Raw genomic sequence first — 7,788 nt, 5'->3', positions numbered from 1 at the left:
AGCTGTCATATAGGGCCCTCCCTCCCGAGAGACAGAGAAGCAGGCATGCAACACCCAAAGCCAGAAGACAAGGAAGGGGCTGCTGAAATCTCAGATCCAGAGACTGCATTTTCCACCAAACTGACAGTAGGCTCCAGTTGCTAACCACATTTTCCTAGGATGATGGAAGGTTGACATCTGCCAGGAGTGTCACAGCCTGAGATCAGCTCCCCAGAGGAAACATGTGGTACCCTTGGGACTGTGCTCTCTTGGTGAACCCAGAAAACGAAGGGGCTTGGACCAGGGAGGTGATTAAGATCTTGGGCCACATGGGGCAGTGTACTCACCAAGGACCCAGTCATCTGAGCTGCTTAAAACAGGGAAAGGCACAAAATGGACAGCCCAATGAAATCTGTGTCCTTGCAGAGCACCTGAGAACATGAGCAGCTTAGTCTTGGGAAGCACACACCACTTTGGGCTGTGGCAAATCCAGTGTGGTCCATCCACTGCAAGCACTCCCCATACGTGTGAGCAGTATTTGTTTACAGTGTCCCTCCCTCCCCACACACAGCACAACTGAACAAGTAAGCCTAAATAAGCATCCATCTTTGCCCCCTTGTGTCAGAATGGAAATTAGACACTAAAGAGACTTGCAACCAGAGGAAGCCAAAATAAACAAAGAAGGGGAAACCACTCTGGAAGTGACAGGTGCAACAGATTAAAACCCTGCACTTTATACTTAAGACTGTGCATTTGAGGGACACCAACAGACATTGAAAAAAAAAGTACAAGCCAGATCAAGAGACTATCTGAAACTGAACTGACCCCACACTGTCCACAACAGCTCCAGAGAAATTCCTAAATATACTTTTACTATTATTATTTCTTATTTTTTAAAGAAGTTCTCTATTACTTCTTTAGCTTTAATTTTACAGCTTATTGTTACCTTTAAAAAAAAATCCTACTTTAAAAAAATACATTTTTTCCTCTTTGCAATTAAATATGTTTTGTAGATTTTATATTGTATTTTTGGTGGTTAACATCTCTTCTAGGTTTATTAATCTTTGCTTTTTTATATTTGTATCAACTTTGTACCTTTAAGAATCTAATCTTCTCTCTCCATTTTTCACTTAGGGATTTGATTGCCAGCTTGATTTCTCTCTGCCTTTTCTTCTCCAGGTCACCTCTATCTCCTTCCTGCCTCTTCTCTCTCTTCTCTATATAAATCTATTAAACTCTTTGGGTACTCCTGGCTGGAGAATTATTTCACCAATAATCTAGGGGTTTTACATTCTATGCTGAATGGATGGAGAAGTCTTGAGGCCACTGTAAGAGAAGGACCAAAAGCCAGAGGCAGAAGGCTTGACTCCAAAACTTCAGAACATCAGAGAACTCCTGACTTTAGGAACTTTAATAGAGAAGAGCTCACCCAAAAGTTTCAGCACCTACATTGAAATAAAGCTCCACTCAAAAGCCAACAAGATCCAGTGCAAGACACACCTGGCTAATTATCCAGCTAAACAGGAACACAAACCTGAACATTACAAAGTGGACTCCCAAAGCCATGTCAAATGCATAGGAACCACAAAGTCACTACTGGACACTTTATTGCACTTCAGAGAGAAGAGATTGAGTACAACCCACCAGAAAAAAAGACACAAGCTCCCCCAATCAGGTAACCTTGACAAGCCATTATGCCCACCCCACCCATAGGGAGCAGACTCCACAATTAAGAGGAACTACAAACTTTCAGCCTGCAGAGAAGGCACTGCAAACACAGAAATCTAAACAAGTTAAAAAGGCAGATAAATAGTCAGTAGATTAAGGAATATGATAAAAACCCATCAAACCAAACCAAAGAGGAACAGATAGGGAGTATACCTGAGAGAATTCAGAATAATGATATTAAAGGTGATCCAAAATCTTGAAAACAAAATGGAGCTAAAGATAAATAGAATACAGACAAGGACTGAGAATATGGAAGAAATGTTTAACAAGGAACCAGAAGAAAAAAGAGTCAATCAATAATGGAACATGCAATAACTGAGATTAAAAGGACTCTAAAGGGAATCAAAAGTAGACTAACTGAGGCAGAAGTGAGGATAAGTGGGGTGGAAGAGAGAATGGTGGAAATAAATGAAGCAGAGAGGAAAAAAGAAAAAAAAAGAAAAATAATTAAAAGAAATGAGAACAACCTCAGAGACGTGTAGGGACAATGTTAAATGCCTCAACATTCGACTTATAGATGCCATAGAAGAACATGAAAAGGAAGGACATGAGAAAATACTTGAGGTTATAATAGTCAAAACTTCCTTAATAATGGTGAAGAAATAGCCACACAAATCCAAGAAACCAAGAGAGATCCAAACAGGAAAAACCTAAAGCAAAATACACCAAAACACATGTTCTTCTAACTAACAGAGATCTAACACAAAGAGAAAATACTGAAAACAGCAAGGGAAAATCAATAAATAACACACAAGTGTATCTCCATATGGGTAACAGCTCATCTTTCAATAGAAACCCTTCAGGCCAGAAGGAAATAGCAGGATATACTTAAAGTGGATGAAAGAGAAAAACCTACAGCCAAAATTACACTAACCAGCAAGGTCCTCATTAAGACATGGAAGAGAAATGAAAAACTTTATAGACAAGCAAAACCTGAGAGAATTCAGAACCACCAAACCAGTTCTTCAGCAAATGTGACAGGATCTTCTCCAGACAGAAAACAGAGAAAACATTTTTGAAATTGAATCAAAAACAATTAAGTAAGTGATAACAGAATCATACTTATCAATAATTACACATACAGAATGAAAATGAAGGGCTCGAAAAAGTTATTCATGCAAATGGAGACCAAAAGAAGCAGAAGTGGCAATACTTATATAAGACAAATTAGATTTTGGAATAAAGACAATGATAAGAGACAAAGAAGGACACTGCATAATGACCAAAGGATCAATCCCAGAAGAAGACACAATAATTATAAATACTTATGCAACCAACATAGGAGCACCTCAATACGTAAGGTAAATGCTAACAAGAATGACAGGAAAACTTAAGACTACACAATAATAGTGGGGAACTTAATATCCCACACACCTATGGATAGATCAACCAAACAGAAAATTAGCAATTAAACGTAGGCTTTAAATGACACAATAGACTGGTTAGACCAAATTGATAACTCTAAGGTATTTCACCCCAGATCAACAGAATCCACCTTTTTCTCAAGTGCACTTAGAACATTTTCCAGGATAGTTTAAATCCTAGGTCTTAAATCTAGTCTCATTAATTTGAAAAAAATAATGAAATCATTTCAAGTTTCTCTGATCACAATGCAGTAAGACTATGTGTCAGGTATGAGGGGTGGGGAGGAATTAAAAATACAAACATTAGCAGTCTACACAACATGCTTCTGAAAAACCAACAGGTTATGGAAAAAATTTTAAAAAGGGAAGTCAAAGTATACATAGAAACAAATGAACATGAAAACCTCAAACCTATGGGATTCAGTAAAAGTAGTTGTAAGCTTGAGGTTCAAATCAATACAGCCTACATTTAGAAACAAGCAAAACATCAAACAACCTAACACTGCATCTAAATCAAATAGAAAAAAGAGGAAACGAAGAACCCCAAAGTTAGTAGAAGGAAGGAAGTCATAAAAATCAAAGTAGAAATAAGTGAAAAAGAAATAATAAAGAGCAAAACTCAAAAAAACTAAAAGCTGGTTCTTCAAGAAGATAAATAAAATAGACCAGAGTCACCATGAAGAAAAGGAAGGAGAATGAAATCAATGATATTATAAATACAAATGGAGAAATAACAACAGACAACACAGATGTACAAAAGATCAAAAGGGACTACTGTGAGCAATTATATGTCAATAAAATGGACAACTTAGAAGAAATGGACAAATTCTTAGAAAAGTACAACCTTTAAAAACTGAACTGGGAAGAAACAGAAAATCTTAGCAGACTTGTCACAAGCAAGAAAGTTGAAGGATCAGTCAATGAATTTTAACACTGTATGTGAGACAGCAAAGATACACAGATGTATAGAACAGTCTTTTGGATTCTGTGGGAGAGGGCAAGGGTGGGATGATTTGGGAGAATGACACTGAAACTCTGTGGGAGAGGGCAAGGGTGGGATGATTTGGGAGAATGACACTGAAACATGTATAATATCATATGTGAAATGAATCGACAGTCCAGATTCAATGCATGATACAGGATGATCGGGGCTGGTGCACTAGGATTAACCAGAGGGGTGGTACAGGGAGGGACACGGGAGGGGGGTTCAGAGATCCCTTGCAATCCTATACCCTAATAATGAGAAAATAGAAAAAGAAATTAAGGACACAATCTCATTCACCATTGTAAAGAAAAGAATAATATACTTAGGAATAAATTTACCTAAAGAAAACAAAGAATTATATATAGAAAGCAATAAAACACTGATGAAAGAAATCTTAATGTCAACCTAGATAGCGTGTTCAAAAGCAGAGACATCACTTTGCCAACAAAGGTCCGGCTAATCAAGGCTATGGTTTTTCCTGTGGTCATGTATGGATGTGAGAGTTGGACTGTGAAGAAAGCTGAGTGCCGAAGAATTGATGCTTTTGAACTGTGGTGTTAGAGAAGACTCTTGAGAGTCCTTTGGACTGCAAGGAGATCCAACCAGTCCATTCTGAAGGAGATCAGCCCTGGGATTTCTTTGGAAGGAATGATGCTGATACTGAAACTCCAGTACTTTGGCCACCTCACGCAAAGAGTTGACTCATTGGAAAAGACTCTGATGCTGGGAGGAATTGGGGGCAGGAGGAGAAGGGGACGACAGAGGATGAGATAGCTGGATGGCATCGCTGACTCGATGGACGTGAGTCTGAGTCAACTCGGGGTGTTGGTGATGGACAGGGTGGCCTGGCGTGCTGTGATTCATAGGGTCACAAAGAGTCAGACATAAGCAACTGAACTGTACTGAACTGAAAGAAATCAAAGATGACACAAATAAATGAAGAAATAGATCATGTTCATGGATTGGAAGAGTTAATAGACTGAAAATGATTGTACTACCCAGAGCAATCCATAGATTCAATGCAATCCCTATCAGGCTACCAATGGTATTTTTCACAGAACTAGAATAAATATTTTCACCATTTGCATAGAAATACAAAAAAACTTCAAATAGCCAAAACAATCCTGTGAAAGAAGAATGGAACTGGAGGAGCCAACCTGCCTGACTTCAGACTACACTACAAAACTACACTTATCAAGACAGTATGCTACCGGCACAAAGACAGAAATATAGATCAATGGAACAAAATTAAAACCCAGAGTTAAACCCATGCACCTATGGCATATTATCTTTGATAAAGGAGATAAAAATATACAATGGAGAAAATACGATCTTTTTATCAAGTGGCACTGGGAAAACTGCAAACTGTTAACCATCTGTAAAACAATGAAACTGGAACATTTTTTAACACCATATACAAAAATAAACTCAAAATGGATTAACGAACTAAATGTAAGACCAGAGACTATAAAATTATTAGAGGAAACCAGGGGAAAAACACTTTTTGCCTTTATAAATCACTGCTGCTGCTCAGTCATTTCAGTCGTGTCCAATTCTGTGCAACTCCATGGATGGTAGCCCTCTAGGCTATCCCATCCCTTGGATTTTCCAAGCAAGAACACTGGAGAGGGTTGCCATTTCCTTCTCCAATGCATGAAAGTGAAAAGTGCAAGTGAAGTCGTTCAGTCATGTCCGACTCTTAGCGACCCCATGGACTGCAGCCTACCAGGCTCCTCTGTCCATGGGATTTTCCAGACAAGAGTACTGGAGTAGGGTACCATTGCCTTCTACATTTATAAATCATAAATCACAGAAAGATCCTCTACAACACACATCCAAGAGTAATGAAAATAAAACAAAATAGAGAAATGGGACCTAATTAAACTTAAAAGTTTTCGTACAATAAAGAAAAGTATAAGTAATATGAAAAGACAGACTTCAGAATGGGAGAAAATATTAGCCAATGAAGCTACTGACAAAAAAAAAAAAAAAAAATAAAGAATCTTCAAAATTTACAAGCACTCATTCAGTTCAATATCAGAAAATGGTGACTGTTATCATGAAATTTAAAGACATTTGATCCTTTGAAGGAAAATTATAACAAACGTAGACAGCCTATTCAAATGCAGAGACATCACTGTGCTGACAAAATTCTGTATAGTCAAAGCTGTGCTTTTTCCAGTAGTCATGTGTGGTTGTGAGAGTTGGACCACAAAGAAGACTGAGCACTAAAGAATTGATGCTTTTGAGCTGTGTTGCTGGAGAAGACTCTTGAAAGTCTCTTGGACAGCAAGGAAATTAATCCAGTCAATCATAAAGGAAATCAACCCTGAATATTCACTGGAAGGACTGATGTTGAAGCTGAACCTCACATATTTTGGCCAACTGAGGCAAAGCAACTCACTGGAAAAGACCCTGATGCTGGGGAAATTTGAGGGAAAGAAAAGAAGATAAGATGTTTGGATGTCACCATGGATTCAACTGAAAGTGAAGTTGTTCATTCGTGTCCGACTCTTTGCGACCCCGTAAGTCTTTAGCCTACAAGGCTCCTCTGTCCATGGAAGTACTGGAGTGGATTGCCATTTCGTTCTCCAGAGGATCTTCCCGACCCAGGGCTCGAACCCGGGTCTCCAGCATTGTAGACAGATGCTTTATCATCTGAGCCACCGATCGGATGTAACCATGGATTCAACTGACATAAGTTTGATTTCAGGGATTTAGTAAAGTACAGGGAAACCTGGAATACTGCAGTCCGTGGGTCACAAATAGTAGGACATGACTTTCCAACTAAATAACTAAACAAAAGTTTGACATAATTTTCCTTCCAAGAGCAAACATCTTTTAATTTTATGTCTGCCGTCACCGTCTGAAGTGACTTTGGAGCCCAAAAAAGGAAATCTGTCACTGCCTCTTGTTTTTCCCTCTGTCATTTGCATTAAGATGATGGGACCAGTTGCCATGATCATAGTTGTTTGAATGTTGAGTACTTAATATACACTTTCTGATTCTTATATGCCTGAATTTATTCAGTCGCCAGAACCTCCCAGTGCAGCATTTTTGCTTCACTATATTTGTACTTTTATAATATTAATTTCATTAAAATGATCCCAGTTATAAACTTGAGCTTTGACTTTTACGCTTGTATGTTATTAATATTTAATCATTGAATCATATCCCTTAACTTCATAGCATCCCAATGAGGAAGACTTTTTGATTTTATTTATTAATATTATTTTTGTTATTACTAATTATATTTAATGGTACCAATCTCTGTTCCAAGTACTTTATATAATTTTACCCATTGAATTTAAGTATTTTAATGTATTTAGTCTTCATAATATTGGTGTAAGTTAGGTTTGTTTTTTAATGCTGTTAGTTACAACCATTATTATCTAATTAGTTTTCTTTCTAAGGTGGACTGCTTATGTGTATGTTGCATTAACTTATTCATTGAACCCTTCAATTGAGTTCAGTTGAGTCACTCAGTCGTGTCCAATTCTTTACGACCCCATGAATCGCAGTACGCCAGGCCTCCCTGTCCATAACCAACCCCTGGAGTTCACTCAGACTCACAGCCATCGAGTCAGTGATGCCATCCAGCCATCTCATCCTCTGTCGTCCCCTTCTCCTCCTGCCTCCAATCCCCCCCAGCATCAGAGTCTTTTCCAACAAGTCAACTCTTCGCATGAGGCGGCCAAAGTACTGGAGTTTCAGCTTTAACATCATTCCTTC

Source organism: Bos mutus, unplaced genomic scaffold (genome assembly GCF_027580195.1).
Source record: "Bos mutus isolate GX-2022 unplaced genomic scaffold, NWIPB_WYAK_1.1 CTG163, whole genome shotgun sequence".
Classification (NCBI taxonomy): domain Eukaryota; kingdom Metazoa; phylum Chordata; class Mammalia; order Artiodactyla; family Bovidae; genus Bos; species Bos mutus.
This window is presented reverse-complemented; position numbering follows the sequence as displayed.